The following is a 19,461-nucleotide window of genomic DNA, read 5'->3' on the forward strand; positions in this document are numbered from 1 at the left end:
AAATGTCACGCTAAACATGGTTTCAGTTTCCGCTGTAAGAGTTTCACTTCTAGATCTCCCTCCGTGTTCTTTGGCATGAACGGCTGTCGGGGCCCTAACAGGGCACACGAGTCCCAAACTTCGAGGGCGCTAAGGGCGACGTCGTCTCGCGCAACGCACGCCTCTTCGCCCCTACGTACAGTCGCGGTCCTCCCGTCGGTAACGCACCTCTATGGGTCATTACGCGAGGACCCTGTAGTTTCATGTGGAATATTCAAGATAAGGACTCCCTGCACGTCCCTATACTACATACAATAATAATCCTAATTAGAGTTTTAAATGCTTAAAATGCCTGTGAAAACACCGGATTTAGTATTTTCCATACACTTTGAAGACGAAATCAGAAAAAAAAAAAAGAACTTGCATAAGCAAGTACAGTGGTTCTTGAGTGCTATTCGTAAACAAACACTTTCAATCAGTAATTTTATGTTGACTTTTTATTTTTCTTTAGTTTTAAGTGCTTCCAGGGGAAAAAAAGCTGCATCTCTAGCTCGTATAAAACATAGTACATCCATGAAACTCATATTTCCAAAACTGTTTGAGAGCAAAAAAAAAATCGTATTGGCGCCAGATTAAATTCTATGTGTGAATCTAGTCGATGCCATTGTTCATTTGGCTGCTGTCACACTTCACCTTCGCTTGAGTCAAACGGTAATTAGGTCAGATGATTTTTATGTGTTTACACTTGGCTTCCAGTTCTTCATGGGGTGTCGAATAACCCATGATCCAAAGTCAAAGGGTCATTCAAGTGCACAAACGTTTGCGTTATATACATTGTCGCCTTAAAATATCTGTAAGGAAGGGGTTCTCCTCTGGGACAGTTACAGGTTGGACGAATTTAGGTTAAGGGTATATGTCCCGTTTCAAAGAATTATTTTACATTTACGCTCCACACGGTTGAACTTGCCTACTTTTTGAGTGACTGAACTTTCATAAAATGAAAAGGAAAAAAAAGTATCACGTAATTTTTTCCATAATTAAATTAGCTAGTAACGTTACATTTTAAATGCTTTTTTGCAGAATGGATAAGGAGCATGAAACGGAGTATAAAACTGGAAATTTTTAGGTTTAAAACCAATTTTACTGGTTGCGATACTATATGATGTAATTATTTTATTCAGAAAAAAATTTTTAATTTTACTTTGCCGTTTATAAACCATCAGAATTTTATTGATTTTGAAAGTTTAAAAAAATGTAATCAATTTTCCTGAACGTAAGTATTTTAAACCATATCACGCAATAGCTACAATCATTGCCTTTAAACAAAAAAAAAATGCTAGTTATTCGTTACATTTGGTTCGCCTTATCCAAACTGCATAAAATATTAAGAATTCAGATTTACCACCTAATTATGAGAAAATAATGCACTATGTATATTTAATTTTGTTGAAGTTTGGGCACTGAAAAAAGTCTAAAAGTTAAACCATGTTATATGAAAAAAAAAAAATGGTTGTTTGTAAAGTCGGTTTACGGACGATAGTTTAACGTGACAACGTCATAACATAACATTGATGAAATGATTGCATACTTTTATGAATAAAATTGAATCATTTTTATTGAATTATCACTATTTTGTATGGATACAAAGAAGGAGTGAAATGAAACCTAAAATTTAATTGATAAATTTACTTTTATTTGCACTCATTAATTCAAATATGTTTATTACTTTAACGAAAAGATTATTTTAACTATAACTTTTATACATGTTTGCTATTTAACTTCTTCCAATCTGTGTTATTCTTTTAAGGATAGGACGATGATAGGAAAAGTAGGAAACGAATGGGAGTGTTTCAAGTTTAATGTGCCTCGAAAAAGTCAAATCGATGGTTGTTCCAATCGAGTCGAAGATAGATAGATGCGGCACAAGCGTACAATTAGCCTAACGGGACAAAGCGTAACGGGACAATGAGAGTATCGGGACTGTGAGTCATCCTTTTTCGTGCGTGCAGCCGGCGTTCATCGATTTATTAGACGGTTTCACGTCAAAATAAAAACATTATAACTTGGAACGGGACATGGTGCGGGTGACAATGCTTGGCAAAATAACCTGCGCAGTTCCCAAGGTCATCGGGTTATCACGTGACGTAGACGTTAGTAGGGGAGGAGATTAGTAAAGTAACGTAACCGCTTCCTGTCTAATTACAACTGATAGCGCTCGGAAGTCTGGCAGTCCTAACCACACGAACCGATCTACGTAATGGCTTCTACGTCCGGATTTATTTATACAGTAATAGTTATTCTTGGAATGTTGCCATGATGGAATTCTGCCTCCACACCATGCTGATTTTGACACGATCGAGCTGGTATGGGCAGACATCAAAAACAAAAATCCGCGAAGGAATCTCTTCCTTGCTAGATGATAAAAAAAATTGTAAGCGAGTCTCTCATCTTAACCTCGGTAACGAGAACAGTGTTCTCATTCTGCAAATACACTTACAATACAAAACTCGGCCACGAAATTTAACGTAGAATTCTTAAAAAAAATAATGCTGAGCGTGATAAGTATACGCAAATTGTGTTTTCAGTTACATTTCTTGACGCGAATCACATGTGGTTTCCGCGCCCGCCGCTAGAATTCGCTACGTCGACTATCGAATCAAAGTTTTAAACTATATAATGAAATGAATTTGATAAAAGCTAAAAAGACTTGAAAAAAAAATTGCAGCCATTCTGATTTCTGTTTTAGGCGGTTTCCCGAAATAACTTCAGGTAATGCAGGGGTGGTTCATTATAGATACAATCACCGAGTACTTCCACAGTACCCCTGCTTCATCGTCAGCTCCAATTACTTCGCCATTGACTAGAGGGTGCGATACGGTAGAAAACCATGCGCGCGTAGACAAAACGGAACAACTTTTCAAGAATCATTCAGGCACCTGAACTTGATCTTGTTGCGAGGACAGTAGTTATTCCGGAAGGGTTTAAGAGGTGGTATGGGCTGGTGTGTGGTGGCTGGCTAATTGGTTAGGGGTGAGGGTAAATGAGATGAGGACGATAATGGGATGGTGACGATTGGGTATCCTCGCATGCGCGAAGAAGCTATAGTCTGTGCATTGCAACTAGTCTCAAATTTGAAAGTTCACAATTGTATTATGTGTAGAGACCGGAAAAATTCGCGGATTTATTTCACGACAGCCTGATATTCAAATAGTTATACCTCAGTGCTGCCTCTGCTCACAACTCACCTGGACGACTCTGGGCCAGTGAGAAACACTCAACCCGAAGCTGTATCGGATCACAGGCCGCTACGTTGGGACACCTCCACAAGACAGCAGCCAATGAGAGGGTGACATCTGGCCGAGTGTACGTAGAACTATAACGTTCATCCGAGAGGTCATTGAACCCGCGAATTTTTCCGGTCCCCAATTATGTGGTGCCTATTCCAGAGTATTTTTATTTGCGAACATCGACACCCAAATGAAGTTGTTTGCGACACTCTTATCAGAACAACAGTGGCATCGCACTAGTTTCAGAGCCGTCAGCTCGGAGAGCGAGTCGCACGCACGCACGCACGCACAGACTGTACGTGCGTGAGGAAATGCGAGGGGGAGCAGTCCAATTTGAAGGTCACACTCGCCAACAAGAGATACGGGCTCCTCACGGCGTGGCCATCTGGCGCGGTAAGCGGTACACCCGCTGCACAAAGAACTCTTCGTGCGCAGGGCTCCGCGCAGGGCTGTGTTTTCGCCGCAGGTCAAATTTTACTTATTTCTTTGCTGTGTAAAAAAAAAAACTACCGTTTCCTAAACGAGAAATGTCTTCAAGCATATTTTGTGGGTAAGAGTATGGTTCGAATTATTTCCACGGGAGAAAAAAAAAACATACCAATAAAGTTAAGAACTTTTTTTTATAACCTAGTACAAATTTAAACCACTCTGAAAAACTTTGGTGCCGTGTAACTCGTCTCAAATTTGACAATTCTCAAAAGCAGATGCAGTGGCACCCTTTTACCCAAAGTTCCGCATGCTGTTTGTTTACTGGCAAGGACAACCACGTAAAGCACTACTGTCAGAACAACAATTGCAGCAGGACACGTGGTATATTGGTACGACCTTTGAGCTGATATTTGAAATTACTTGCGTCGTGACATACCTACTGTTTTCTTATGTTTGACTTCAAAAAGTCCTTGAAAAATCGAAAAAGTATGTGTAGAGTCAAGTATTTTTCAGTAATTTTTCTAAAAAAATAAATAAATAATTAAAATTATAAGAGTTAAAAGATAAACCCCAAGAGCATTCATGAATAACAAATATTTTTACAGAGTTATAGGTAATTGATAGCAAAGAAAAACAATATTTTTTTAAAAATATTTTTTCTCACAGTTATAATACACTACACCAACCAAAAATATCGATAGTGTCATTGTAAGTAATTTGGCTACAAAAAAAAATGGTTCACCAAAAATCTAAGAGGTGCTTGTTCAGTAATAAAATAAGATACAGTGGGTTCAAATAACAAAGACGCTGAATCACGCTGGACCCTTGTGTGCATTGCCCTTCCCCAGACAGAAACCAAACAACTTCCGCAACTCGTGGCAGAGTAAAAGGAAGAAGAAAAATTGCAAGTCCAAAAACGAAATGCTGTTAAAGACACGCGCGATCCAAAAAATCCTTTCTCCGCACAGCGAGCGCAGGCAAACTTACGAGATTACTAAAATAAATAGCAAAATTAAACACTATAAAAAAGAATTATGAACAGTGTAGGAGCAGCGAGTGAAAGAACCATAAATTTACTAGGTACCATTTAATATGGCAGATAAGTAGAGACCTGAAAAATTCGTGGGTTCAATGACCTTCAGTATAGACTCCATTATACTTAAACACTCTGGCAAATGCCAACTGGTCATTGGCTGCTGACTTGTGAGTCGTCTCGACTAGGTGGCCTGTGATTCGACACTTATACGAGTGAGGGTCTCTAATTGGCCCTTAGTCCTCCAGATTAACAGTGAACCAATGGCAGAAGCCAGCACTAAGGTATAGTTATTTGAATTTTAGCATAACACGAAATGAAGCCGCGAATTTTTCAGGTCTCTACAGATAAGGCATGTCTGCTACACCCTCTGGGACAAGTTACGCGACACGGGCTATACGTGGTGGCCTTGGGCAAGCGCGGGGGTTGAGCGCAGCTGATGTGTCAGGGTAGAGAGGGGGGGGGGGAAGGGGGATGGGGGCTTACCTCTGGACGCGACGCGACGCGACAGAAGCGACACTACTCATGTCGCCCCGCGCGAGGTATGCTGTAAGACGAGCCAGGAGCCGTCGACGGTCTAGTGCCGAACTGTGCGGACTGACGCGACGGTAGGTTCGCCTCCTTTCCCTCTGCTACCCCCACTCCTTCCCTCCCCCTCCCCTTCTAACCCAACCCTTCCGCTAGCTCGCTCGCGGAGGCAGGATGTGCGAACCTCCCACCCCTTTCTCCTTCCGCTCACCCCATTATCTACACGCCCGCGAAACCACCTGCTGCTTTTTTTCTTATTTTTTTTTCCCCCCTTCCGCTGATTAATGTGACGACTCGCGAATTCTACTCCACGCCCCAGGGGCCGTTCGAAATGCGACAGCGACGTTTACGATGGCGACACTTGCCGAGAATTTTTTTTTTTAATACTACAAGATAGATAGAGACAGGAGAAAATTCGCGGGTTCATTTCGCGATAGGCTAGAATCCAAGTGCCTGTAACTTATTGTCGCTTCAGTGATTGGAACACAGTTTGCCTGAAGGACTGTGAGCCAATGGATGGCCCTCAACGTATGAAGTATCGAATCATAAGCATCCCAGTTAGCAGGTGTCACGAGTCAGTAGCCAATGAGCTGGTGTAATATCCCCGCGACATAGAGGATCGTGGAGTCCATCTTAGAGGTCAATCAAACCGTGAATTTTTCCAGTCCCTAGAGATAGATATTATAAACTTGTACAACACATGACTATGGATATATGAAACACGTTTTTTTCCTTCTTGAATTAATACTATTTATTACAAAAAATTAGTCGCATAAATTAATATTTCAGTCGATTTTCTTCATTCAAGCATAATTGTTTTAAACCAAAAAAAAAAAAGTAAAAAGATCATTGGACTTCATTTTGTTGTACCCATCTTATTAATGTGCTAAGCTAATACTGAAAAGTTATTTAGGGAAAGATATACAAATTTTTAACTATTGAAGGTACTGGGACCACACAAAGCATAAATTCCCGGGTAAGAGTTAAACCCATTATTACTGCGAACACTATTTTGCAGTAATACAGTTATTTTCACGTAAATGTACACATTTACAAATACGTGTAAGTTTACATGAATATTTCTGTTCCAGGTCCCCCCCCCCCCCAAAAAAAAAAGAAAAAAAGAAATGAGCGTATGAAAGCAATAGCTTAAGTACTGTCATGTGTGTAGCAAGTACCGCTGCCCTACTGGGTGTTAATCAACTGTTAAACAGGCGGGTTTTTTTTATTTATGATGTAGTTTTCTCTGGTGGCTTTTGTAGATTTATTTTTTTTTTTACTAGTAATGATTAATTATATTTTGTATATTTTGAAGTAAAGTATTTCTTTATCTTACTTAATATTAGGTAAATTTTCAAACATGTATCATTAAAAAAATATTATAATCTTATGTGATGCGTATAATGCAGCACGCAGGCTTGAAGTATTAGTGCTAACACACACACCTTTTTTTCGTGAGTGTTATATTTATTTCCTTTCATATAATGCCGTAATTGTGTTCAAGATCTAAACATATCAAAAATTAAAAATTGTATATATATATTGTCAAAATTTTAAATTTCTTTAGCCAATTAGGATGAAATAGTATTTTTGTCAATATTTCACAAGCCATATTCCAGAAAATATTTAAAAGCACTATTTCTCCTTTTACATTTTAACTGTATTTGATTTCAGTAATATTATAATAAGGCAATCACTTAAGAATTCAATAGCATATCGCGGTTTAGAAATGTACGTACCATTATTTAGTGACAACAAACCATAAGACCCGCAACTTGCAAATAAATCGTCATTTGTTATGTTTATAAATTTGATGTTACAGTCAAAATAGAAGTAAAAATAATTTATAATAGATCAATTTTAAATATTAAACCAAACCTCATCTTTACTCCATTTCCGCCAAGCAATAAGCTTGCATGTGAAGCCTTATAATTAAGCTGCTGTTGTGGTTATTCCAAAGCCGTTATATAAAAATTTTATCGGTAGAGTATCATTGTTTCAATTTAAAAAAAAAATTTAGCCAAGTTATATTTCCAAGTTGTAATGATTCATGGAAATCAATTTTTGGGATATTAATATCATAACCTTAGAAATGTTTGAAAAATTACAATTAAAAATGACTAAATTAGCCTGAAGTTACTATCTAACACCTTTGTTAAGTTAAATCATTGCGTACTTAATACGCTAATGGAAAATTAATGACTTGAAAATATTCAAATTAAATTAATTTAATTTTTCACGTGACAACGTCTAATAAATCGATGAACGCCGGCTACACGCACGAAAAAGTGTCCCGTTACGCACATATTCCCGTTACGCACATTGTCCCGTTATTATGTGTCCCGTTACGCTCATTGTACGCTTTCGCCGCATCTATATCTATTCCACTCGATTGGAACAACCATCGATTTGACTTTTTCGAGGCACATTAAACTTGAAACACTCCCATAGTTTATATGATGCCAAAGTTCTGGTACGATTCATAGTTTGTTTTACGTATAGCGTGGCACTGGGGGACTCCAAGTATTGAAACCAACAACTTATGCGTAGAACTAACGATGAAGGTGTAATGAAAGTTTTATGCTGCTTTCGGGATAGTACAAAAAAAAATACCAGTTTTTAAATATTAATGTATGCAACTTTCTATACAAATAATTCAATTTTTTTTTGTGTTTAAACACTACGATATTCAAATAAATATCTTTAGTAAAAACGACACTGCCAGTTTTCCGATAACTGCCTTGAATGTCGAGAAGCCCAAAAGACAAAAAATAAACTTTATGAATGTGCCTATTTCGTTCTTCTTGGGAGCTAATTCTGAATACGTCACTGGTGATAATTGTGGGGTCTGTACTTGAAGCGGACGACTATATTGAGTGCAAGAAGTGTTAAGTTCGGGTCACCTCGGACGTTTTCATTTCCTTAAATTGAGCCTTGGTGACATTGTAATAATGCATCCGACTTTCCACTGCGTATATTCTTGGCGCATTTCCTTCTCAGGGTTGCGAATGCCAGCCACTTCCCAACTTTTCTAAAACGTCTGTCTCTTAAGTTGTGTCCACAGCGAGTCACGAAGTTGGCCGCAACGGCCTGACGTCATTCTATGTTCCCGTCCCGCAAAAGGCCTTGAGACTAGGCGCGGGCTTAGAATTCGTCTTGCCGCAAGTATCATTACTATTACCTTCTTTTATGTCCATACACTTTCCATTCTTTTCGGTTACCGTTTTTTTAGGTTCAATTTTTACCATCAAAGTCTTTTTTTTTGTAAAGAAACGTTCTACAATGCATATTATTTACTTTTCTATGTAATTTAATCATTTTTTTTTAAATTTCTAATAATAAGGTATTATAAATGATCTGACAAATTTATGGATCACTGAACACAAATAAGAGGCCAGCTTTAAAATAGAATGTTGAATCAATTCGACTCCGCTAAATTAAAATGTATCCAGTAGTTTCATCAACCTCGTCACAAATTTATCAAAGCCGAGTTAAATGGTCAAGTTTTAAGTTTAAATAAAGAATATGTAATTAAAGAAGGAAATAAGATAATATGAAGAAAAATGGGGCGGTAAAAATTTTAAATTTAGTGTTGGATATGTTCATGGCCATTAATGCGGACCTTGAACACAAAACGACTAGTACATTACATTGTCTTTTCCGTTCGGAGAGGTGTTGCTGCCCGCATTTTTAATACTGTATATTAATGAATATTTCAATTAAATTCGAGAAAAAATTGTCAAAAACCCTTATCTTACACATTTACTTGGTAAATTAACTACATTGCAGCGTGAATGTAATATGCTTTTATACAAAAACATGCATACAATATTGTTTAACTTGGCTAAAAAAACACCAGTCAAATAAGAAAAAAAAACTTTCTAGACGTTTGGTATTTTGTGGACTTCAACTGTAAACCCTTTCATATAATCGGAAAGGTAATTGTTCTTATTGCTCTAGCTGAATAAAAACGAAATAATGTATACCAACCGTATAGTAATAAGACTAAGATAGAAGACAACTTTGAACTTTGCTTCAGAACTTCTACCTACATCGTGCCCTTTAAGGCATATAGTTGCAGAATATATATGTAAATTATGCAACTGTATATACACATACCAAAGCATACCATATAACAGTCATGCATTTATTGTTCATGCAAACATTTCGCCGTCAGTATTCAGTACTGCACTATTACGTCGCCCTATAACTTAAATTCTTAGGCAGAAGACACTGGACTCGTATTCTTAAGGGGCCCGCCTATAGCCAGCGCTGTATTTATGTCATTAAGGGCTCCGCCTACCCGGGCACACATACGGTGTGCAGAGCTTCAGGAAAAACAACGCGATTTCAAAACTACTCAATATATCCGAGTGAAGTCTGTTCACGAAAAGCATTTAAGACTTCGCTGAGGGCCGAAAAGTACTTTTGATTTCGGATTAAGTTTTTAAACCGTATTTGTAGAAGAGTTAAAATGACTAAAACGCATGTTTTCAGAGCAATTTTAAGGCGTAAAACAATCAGTGCAGATTCTTGAAAGCACTTAAAGGATTTGCATTGCACCTTTATATTCATTTATCCGCAATATAATGTTACGGTCACCGCTCAAATTTCACAGTTATCCTGTGACGAAGATAAGACTGCGCGCCAGTTCAGAGCCTTGCGCTTAGAGGCTATACCGCGCTAGAAGCACCAGCGAGCGTCGCGCTTATCATCCCGCCTCACTAACACACATACACCCCTGACGAGGGCTAGTCTGTGGACTGGCGCGCAGTCTTCTCGTGCATGTAGGGAAACTACGGCAGGGAAATGAAGATAAAGATGTAGTGCAAGTCCATTGGGTGTTTTCAATCATCGCTACCAGGTGTTTCATTAATATAGAAACACGCGTTTTTAGCAATGTTTCGTTCTTCTAAAAATAAAGTAAAAAAATCCGAAATAATCAGAAAAGAATCATTTGAAAATGAAATAAAACCACATAAACCGAAATGAATCAAAATCTTATTTGTTAAACAAAATAACATGATAGAATAGAAATGAAATTATTTGTACCCAAATGTACTTTAATTAAAAAAAGGAGTTGTCTGTAAAGTCGGTTTACGGAAGATAATTTTACTTGATAACGTCATAAGAAAACACTGATGAAAAATTGCATACTTGTTAATTTTCAAATAATATTTACAGTTTTTGCAAATTTAATTTAAACAATTTGTTTAAATATAATCACGAACAATTAGTTAAAAAGCCCGCCTTAACATGTTTGATACTATTGAAGATTTTCTCGCACGGTAGTTGGCCGGTTCTTGCACGCTCTGGTCAGGCGGAACGTGACAATTTTTTGTGCGTTAAGCCGGTGTTCATCGATTTATAAGACGTTATCACGTAAAAAAAAGAAATACAGAAACAAAACTACTCATCCGCCTTCATTGTATTTTTTAATTCTTTACGTGGTTTTATTTCTGAAGCTCTGCACACCGTATTTGCGCCATATTCAGTTACCGGTACGGTCAGTAAACACTAGGTTACTGCAGGAATATGCCGGGGTGGTTCCTTTCGGCTGGCCATAGCCGATTCGTTCTCCAGTTTCCCCGATAGGCGCGTGCTTCCGTATTGAATGACCCAGCTGTCAACTAGACTGATGATAACAATAATAATAATAATAATAATAATAATAATAATAATAATATAATAATACTGCAGTAATTCTTGTGCGGGCGATGATGAAATGGAGCAGGCAACCAGCAGTGCAGACGCGTTCTGCGGGCTGCTCACCCAGTGTACACCAGGGGCAAGGTGAGAAGGTCGGACGTGCACACTAAATAAGTCTGGATTCGACCGACATACTTCAACTGCAGGTCCATCACGACAAAATAAGTTGAGAAAAAAAGTACACGGCTTATTGCCTAATGTGCTTTCCAAGACTGGCATACGCCTTTGAAGTTGGCGCTGGATATATTTTTCTTGGAAATAGTAGCGAAAGTATTTAAGATAGAACACTCAGGGTATTTTTATGTTTAATTTCCTCACTTGCCAAATTATTTAATTGAAATAATTGGGTAAAGTAGCACGCCATTAAAATATGTAAGAATTAAAGATGTTACTTCTAATTATTTCAATGAAATAATTTATTTACAGCCATACAATTCGCGGTAACGTCTACTAATTTTATTTTGTAGCGATGAACTTCCATCTGAAGTATTCTGACTCATTCCGTACATATACTCACATACACACACACACAGGAACTCCAGATACTCAAGCGCTCGTATCGACCTATCGTCGCCGCGGCCACGATGCTAGTGCATACCTCCATGTCACAATCACTATGTTACACTCCGCACGAATAACGCACCGTTGAAGTTACAAACAACTGATTGGTTTAAGTGTTCTGATTTCAATTAGGATAGTTTTTTATACTTTAAGTAACCAGTCTCTGTTTTTGCTAAATTAAAAAATAAATTGGTTGTCTGTAAGGTCGGTTTACGGACGATAGTTTAACTTGACAACGTCACAACAAAACATTGATGAAATGATTGCATACTTATATGAATAACATTGAATCATTTTTATTTTAATAATAAAAGAATAAATACTTGAAATTATACAAGTAATCAGATTTTTAAAATGCAAGAATAATTAACCTTTATTGCCGAAATTTTTGTTGTAATAAGCAATGAAAACCACATTAACTTTTCACTTCACTTTATAAACAGTCGACGAAACAGTTCACGTGTAGATGACTTGTAATTAATTTTAAAAATTGGCGTTTAGCTATAAAGTTTAAATATAATTATGAACATTTTTTCATATAAATAAACTATAATCAAATATATATAATCAATTATATGAAACACCATAATTTTTTAATCAATTGTAACATAACCTATTATTACTGCACTATTATTACGCCGACAGCGTAACGGAACACAGAGTAACGGAACAATGAGCGTAACGGGACACGGCGTAACGGAACAATGATCGTAACGGGACACAGCGTAACGAAACAATGTGAGTAACGGGACACTTTTTCGTGCGTGCAGCCGGCGTTCATCGATTTATTAGACGTTGTCACTTCAAAAACTTGTTACGCGCAGTAACTGTTATGATGTTCTGTTCTTGATTCATGCAATTAGGAACTTTAATTTAATGCATTTTTTTTGGACTTACGCCATTGATCAGTCTGTTTGTCCCCGATGACGGGAACATGTGTCTGTTCCCGAAACGTCGCCACTGTTGTCATTGGAAACCTTCTTGTGTTATGTCGGTGCTGTCGTCGCTGTGTTGTCCATAGTTCTTGTTTATCTTCATCGTTGTGTTTATGTGTTTGCTGCGTGGTCCAGCTTTGTTGTCTGCCTGCGTTCAATATGTCTCGTCGTTGTTAGTCCACTGTGTTCGTCTGTGTTGTTATATTTTTTCAACGGAATTCCTGTGCTGTCTGGTCGGTGCTGTCGTCGTTGTGAGGTCCATAATACTTGTTTAGTTCCATTGTTGGTTTCTGTTTGTTCAGTCTTGTTTTCTGCGAATATTTTTATCTTCGTATCATTTATTAATTTTTGATTTTCGGAAATTTTTCCACGACAAACGGTGCAAAACTGTAATGTGTTGGGTAGAGTGTATACTGTCCATCCTGGTAATGCTGAATGATACTATTTACGCCTTCTCCTAAATGAGATTCGTGGTCCTACTTCTCTCAATGAATTAAAAACTGTAGAAGGAGCAGAGCATCCGACATTTCAAGCAACTTGCAGAGCACTTGGATTACTGGAAGACGATATTCACTGGGATCGTGCTTTAGAGGAAGCTTCCATTTTTTGATTCTCCTGACAAAATTAGAGAGTTATTCGCGATTATGTTAGTTTTTTTTTGTCAAGTAGGAGATCCGATAAAATTATGGACAAAGTACCGGGAAAGTTTGGCAGAAGATATCAAAAGACAAATGGTGAGAGAGAGAGAGAGTAGAGAAGTTGAACTGGTCGTTGATAAAGTTTACAAACAATGTCTAGGGGCAGACGTTTTTCGCGAAAAGATCTGAACACTTATTAAACTGCAACAAGTTATACTCGCACCAGCGTTTTCTTCCTTGTGATTGGCGGACGTCTGCGAAGGAAGTCGTTGCCTTATTTTACCGAGCCACTCAGGAGGCTTTTAATTCCGCACTGAATCGCTGTGATTGGTGTTGTTACAAACGACATGTACCTGGGAGAAACGCACCCAATCACGAAACGCAGACTGTGCTATAGTGTTTTAACTTCCATCGAGTCACGAATATCTTTTCGCGAAATCTGCATGCCCCTACCAATGTCTTATCCTTCTTGAAGATATTGTTGCATTGTTGTTCGGTCGCTCGGGGGGGAGGAAGGGGGATGGAAAACAAACGAACAACGCAGGCACGCGAGCAGGCGGCGGGGTCGGACGGAGGCGCGCACGCCCCGGGGAGGCAGAGTCGTCGTGGGGTCCGAGGTAGATCAATACCGCCAGGCGCCAGCACAGGGCTGGGGGAAAGGGTAGGACGCAGACTGGTCGCGCGCGCCAGCAGTCGAGACAACCTCTCCCCGTCATGTCACCTGCTGGCGAGCTGGTCCACTCATTGTCCTCCCTGGCCGACGCGACGTGACAGCCACCTCTCAGGGTGACGTCACGTGCGTCCAACCCCCCACCACGGCTTGACCGCCCGCCCTCGCTCGTGATTGGTCCGCTACTAGCGAGCCTTCGAAGCGCCTCGCGAACTGACACCTCGGATATATAGATACTGCGCAGCTATATGCATATATATATTTATAAGGACCGGAAAAATTCGCGGGTTCAATGACCTGTAGCATGAACTCCATAGTTATACGTACACTCGGTCAAATGTCACCCATTCATCGGCTGCTGTCTTGTGAAGGTGTCACAACGTAGCAGCCTGTGATTCGATACAGCTTCTGGTTGAGTGTTTCTCATTGGCCCAGTCGTCATCCAGGTGAGTTGTGAGCCGATAGCAGAGGCAGCACTGAGGTATAACTATTAGTATTTTAGCCTATCGCGAAATGAATTCGCGAGTTTTTCCGGTCTTTATATATAGTTATATTTATTTATGCGGAAGAACAGTCTAATCGGTGAGGGGCGTCCCTGCAATGAACACGTGAGCGAGTCATCCAGTTCTCGCCAGTGACGTGTTTAAACATCTAACGGCGACGAACAAATATAAACAAATAATTAGAGACCTGAAAAAATTCGCGGGTGTATGGTGTTATGCTAAGAATTCTAATAATTATACCTTAGTGCTGCTTCTGCCATTGGTCCACTGTTAATCTGGAGGACTGAGGGCCAATTAGAGACCCTCACTCATTGAAGTGTCGAATCACAGGCCACCCAGTCGAGACGACTCACAAGTCAGCAGCCAATGAACAGTTGGCTTTTGCCCGAGTGTGTAGAGGATATTGGAGTCTATCCTGGAGGTGAATTAACCCTCGAATTTTTCCAGTCTCTACAAATAATGTGTTTTTCAACTACATATCTGGACGGGAATAACACGTAGTTTCCGCACCCACAACAATGATTATAATTCGCTTACGGAGCGCAGCTACGTCAAAAATTTAAAATATGCAATGAAACAGCTCCGATAAAACCGAAAAATATATTTGAAGAAATAATAAAACCCCCGGTTTTGATTTTTTCGACAAGGAATTTTATTAATATAATGCTCGTCATGTTTCCCTTTGGATTTGTGAACATTGTTTTACGCCGTCCGCCACAAATGACAGCACCGTGGTCATGCTTTTAAGTTTCATGCAACTTCCGTCCCATTCATGATACTTATTACTCCTACCAAACGCCGTATACCGAGAGATAAAATGTTACACCTCAAAAATTTCTGTAATTAATTGTCGAATCATGTGTTTCATTTCGTGACGACATTTGTTTTTTTTTATTGTTACATTTGAAATGAAATAAAATAAAATAATGATATTAACTTCCCTCTTCGCCGTAGAGGCCATAAGTAGAGACCGGAAAAATTCGCGGGTTCAATGACCTCCAGGATAGACTCCAATATCCTCTACACACTCGGGCAAATGCCAACTGTTCATTGGCTGCTGACTTGTGAGTCGTTTCGACTGGGTGGCCTGTGATTCGACACTTCTATGAGTGAGAGGGTCTCTTAATTGGCCCTCAGTCTTCCAGATTAACAGTGGACCAAATGGCAGAAGCAGCACTAAGGTATAATTATTTGAATTTTTAGCCTGACACGAAATGAATTCGCGAATTTTTCGGGTCTCTACGAATGGGCTACCTCACTTGACAGCCGCCGCCTAAACCTCACTCACGACTCACCTTGGAGCGACGCGCGTCGGAGACGCTATCCCCTGAACGGGTCGACTCCGGGTCGTGGCGGCGACTGGGCGACTGCTCCGCGCTGCGACTCTTCGGCGGCCGGGGGCTAACTTTAGCGCGCGCGGCCGAGAGGGGTAAAAATACGGCCCGAGAGAAGAGAGAGAGAGAGAGAGAGAGAGAGAGAGAGACGACGCACAACCAGGGCCTCGCGGCGAGGCACTGCCCGAGCCCGCTGAGTGGCGCCGGTAACCAGGGGGCGGCTGTTGCGCTTGCGCGGGAATCACCTCTAACCCACCTCCCTCCTCCTTCAACACGTGACGTCCTTCCAAGCCCGTCGCTCGCCCACACCCGACAAACACACACCCTTTCCATCCCGACCTCGAGATATCTCGACCACCGGGCGGTCGATAGTCGCGCAGAACCGACCCGCGAGTCCGCGAAGTCAATTAGCAATCGGAGGGGGTTGAGCTCGTGCGAGCCGATCCAAGCACTTTCGGAAAACAAACTTTTTTTTTTTTTTTTTTAAACGTCTCTCAATATTTCCGGGGACATGACGAGGTGGTGTCCTGGCCTAGTTATTCTGCACAGAAATTATTATTTTTTTTCTGTACTCGAACACAACAAAGCAGTACTCGCGCAAAAGATGTAGGACACTGCACTTGAATTCCAGAGACAAGTAGATTTGAATCCCGGAGCCGATGTTCGTATTTACGTTCCCCGTGATTTCTCGAAAATCACTCCGGGCTGAAATGGAGGGATTGTTCGCTGTTACAGGCATGTTCGCGTACTCGCGTCGAGCGAACTGTGTTGAACTCATGTCAGTGAGCGACAGGTCGCGATCGTAAAACCACCCCCTCCCCCGGGGAGACATTTTCCCCCCTTCTCCACCGTCGGGTCGATAGAAAACTATAAAGCTTTACTTCGCGGAAGAATCTTTATTCCAATAGAAAGACGACCTACTTTGAGGGGGAAGGGGGGGGGGGTTCCCTCAATAATCAAGGCTGATAGGTAGGGACTGGAAAAATTCGCGGTTTCAATGACCACTAGGATAGACTCCACGATTCTCTATGTACTCGGGCAACTATCACCTGGTCATTGGCTACCGACTCGGGACACCTGTTTACTGCGATTCTTATGATTCGATACTTCTTTTGTTGAGTGTTTGCCATTGGCTCAGAGTCCTGCAAGTAGCCTACATTGCGGTCCAATCACTGACGCAGCATTAAGCTAAACGAGTTTGGATTCCAGCCTGTCTCGAAAGGAATTCACGAATTTTTCGGGTCTCTACTGATAGGACTCCCGAACTCATGCCCTCGATCCCCTCTTACCCCCCCTCCTACACACACTTGACAGAGACAGACGGTAGTATGGCTTCTCGACGACGCAAGCGACCGCTACACATTCCGGAAGGGATTGCCAGTTGAGCAGGCAACCAGAGGGTCTTCGAGCAGGAAAACTACGACATCCGAATAATCCACGTTCGTGCATTTTTTTTGTTGATGTTATAATAATAACATGTAGGTGAGGTACGTAAATTAAATTCTCGCGAAAATTCGTTTTTTTTTCTTCCGTAATAGTAGGTTCTTATTTTTTTGTTTTGCATGTCTAGGTGATCGTTAATTCAAATGAATGGTATGTAAGATCAGCTCAAACAAATGTAAATCACTCTGAAATCGTGTATTTATATATACGAGGTTTTTTTTAAATAAACACCATTTTGAAGTTTACAAAAGTAGACTATTCTTACAAATTTTATTTTTATTTGGAAGCCTGTACCTGATATACTTATTTTTACATAATTTCCACCCATATTAAGACACTTATCGCGGGCGCTCGACGTGAAGTGACGTCGGGACACAAGAAAAAAGGTCATTATGCAAAGAAGCGGGTACCTTGCGGGCAGTGGCGGATCCAGGATTTTGGTTTGGGAGGGGCTTGACCCAGCTGAGGCTAGGCTTCATCAAGGCAAACACTAAAACAATAGTGGACCCAGATGCTTTTGGAGGGGGGGATTGAGCCCCTTACCCCCCCCCCCCCCCTCTGGATCCGCTACTGCTTGCGGGCGTCGGGCACGAGCAGAAAGGACTTAAGGGGCCCGCCTCGTCAGGGGCGTATGTGTGTCAGTGAGGCGGGATGATAAGCGCGACGCTCACTGGTGCTTCTAGCGCGGTGTCTTCTCTGGACTGGCAGCGCAGTCTTCTCGTCGTCACAGGATAACTGTGAAATTTGAGAGGTGACCGTAACATTATATGGCGGAGAAATGAAGACAAAGGTGTTATGCAAGCCCCTTAAGTGCTCTCAAGAATCTGTACTGATTGTTTTATGCCTAAAAATTACTCTGAAAAAACACGCGTTTTAGGCATTTTAACGCTTCTAAAAATACAGTTTAAGAACTTAATCCGATATTAAAAGTACTTTTCGGCGCTCAGCGAACTCTTAAATGCTATTCGTAAGTAGACCCCACTCGGATATGTTGAGTAGTTTTGAAATCGCGTTGTTTTTCCTGAAGCTCTGCACACCGCATGTGTGCCCAGGTAGGCGGGCCCCTTAAAGCGGAGCTGCCGGCACCTCGCGGGCGCTAGACGGGAAGGACTAGAGGTCGCGCGGCGATAAGATAGCGCCGCGGGCCCACAGCTCGTCGACGGACGCCCCCGAGGCCCCCTGGCGCGACGTGCGACGCCCCCAGGCCCCGGGTTTGGGGGGGAAGCCTTTTTTCCACAGACGAGAGAGCCACACCCGAAGTTCCCCGAAGTTCATGCTCGCTTTCCCCCCCCCCCCCCCGTTATATCTCATTGTACAAACCGGTGTGGCATTAAATTTTGCGGTCGATTAGGATAGGTTAGCTACATTATAAATTCTTTAAAACATTGAGGATGGTTGGTTATATTAGGTAAGTATAGCTACATTAAAAATACTGTAAAATCATTTTATGGTTGCTTAGCAAATAACTTTTTAAAATGTAGCTATACAGGGCTAGGAAACCGTTTACATGATTTAACAGTATCTTTAATGTAGCTATCCTAACCAAATCAACCGTCCACAATGTTTTAAAGTATTTATAATGTAGCTAACCTAACCTAATTGACCATTAGTTATCATGAGTTACAATGAACAAAAAAACCCAGAAGATGCACGATCGGGCGTTTTGTTCTCTCGTCTGTGAAAAGAAGGCTTCCCAGGTTTGGGCGTCTCGTCCTGTGGCGGCTACAGGAATTTTTTTTCTTCTCTTCAACGGATGGGTTGATTTGGTGAGGGGGAGGGGGATTGATAAAAATAAAAAAAGGCGTGTGTACTTATGTATGCTCGTTAGTAATTAATTCTTATTTTTATTTAAGATTCTGAATTATTTTGAAATTTATTATAACAAAAAATAATTCAGTGCACAGAATTTAATATCAATGTAAACATGTGTTTAAAATTAATTATATTATTTAGTAAAATAATCGAGATGAATTTTAATGTATCAAAGGTTAGTTTATTATTGCAAAGTTATATTTTAAGCGCGGTGTAAATTCTGCGATGTTCACAAAAGCAATATATACGGACGAATCACGCGGTTATGCCAGCTTTTCGAGATGTCTGTGCCATTCTCCACAGATGGCAGAACCGTGGTTACGCATTTCCGTTCATTCGACTTCCGTTCAATTCACAAAATTACTCCTACCAAATGCCGTATAACTGAAGCTAAGATGTTACCCACCAAAAAGCACCACAATTTTCACGCCGAGGCGTTGTTTCCAACATTCGCAATTTAACCACTTTCAATATAAAAAAAACTATCTAGAGACGAAACAGGATATCATTTTGTGAAATAATGTTCTCAAACCGAAACTTCTAAGGTATATTTTTGCCGTTTCTTAATTTTTCTCTACACATCGATCAGCTACCCAGACT

General features: G+C 40.4%; 1 protein-coding gene across 3 annotated transcripts in view; it reads right to left on the reverse strand.

Moving 5' to 3' along the window:
• Positions 1 to 15,727, reverse strand: part of LOC134541889 (BTB/POZ domain-containing protein 2-like) — a 109,287-nt gene extending 93,560 nt beyond the window's left edge. For 2 of the 3 annotated variants that reach the window (XM_063385617.1, XM_063385615.1), the window contains exon 1: positions 5,215 to 5,331. The gene's annotated coding sequence lies outside the window, so the exon portion shown is untranslated. Of the gene's footprint in view, positions 1 to 5,214; positions 5,332 to 15,567 lie in introns of those variants that run through there. The other variant, XM_063385618.1, reaches the window with a different exon arrangement.
• Positions 15,728 to 19,461: the final 3,734 nt, after the last annotated feature.

This window comes from Bacillus rossius, assembly GCF_032445375.1.
Source record: "Bacillus rossius redtenbacheri isolate Brsri chromosome 4 unlocalized genomic scaffold, Brsri_v3 Brsri_v3_scf4_2, whole genome shotgun sequence".
NCBI classification, from domain to species: domain Eukaryota; kingdom Metazoa; phylum Arthropoda; class Insecta; order Phasmatodea; family Bacillidae; genus Bacillus; species Bacillus rossius.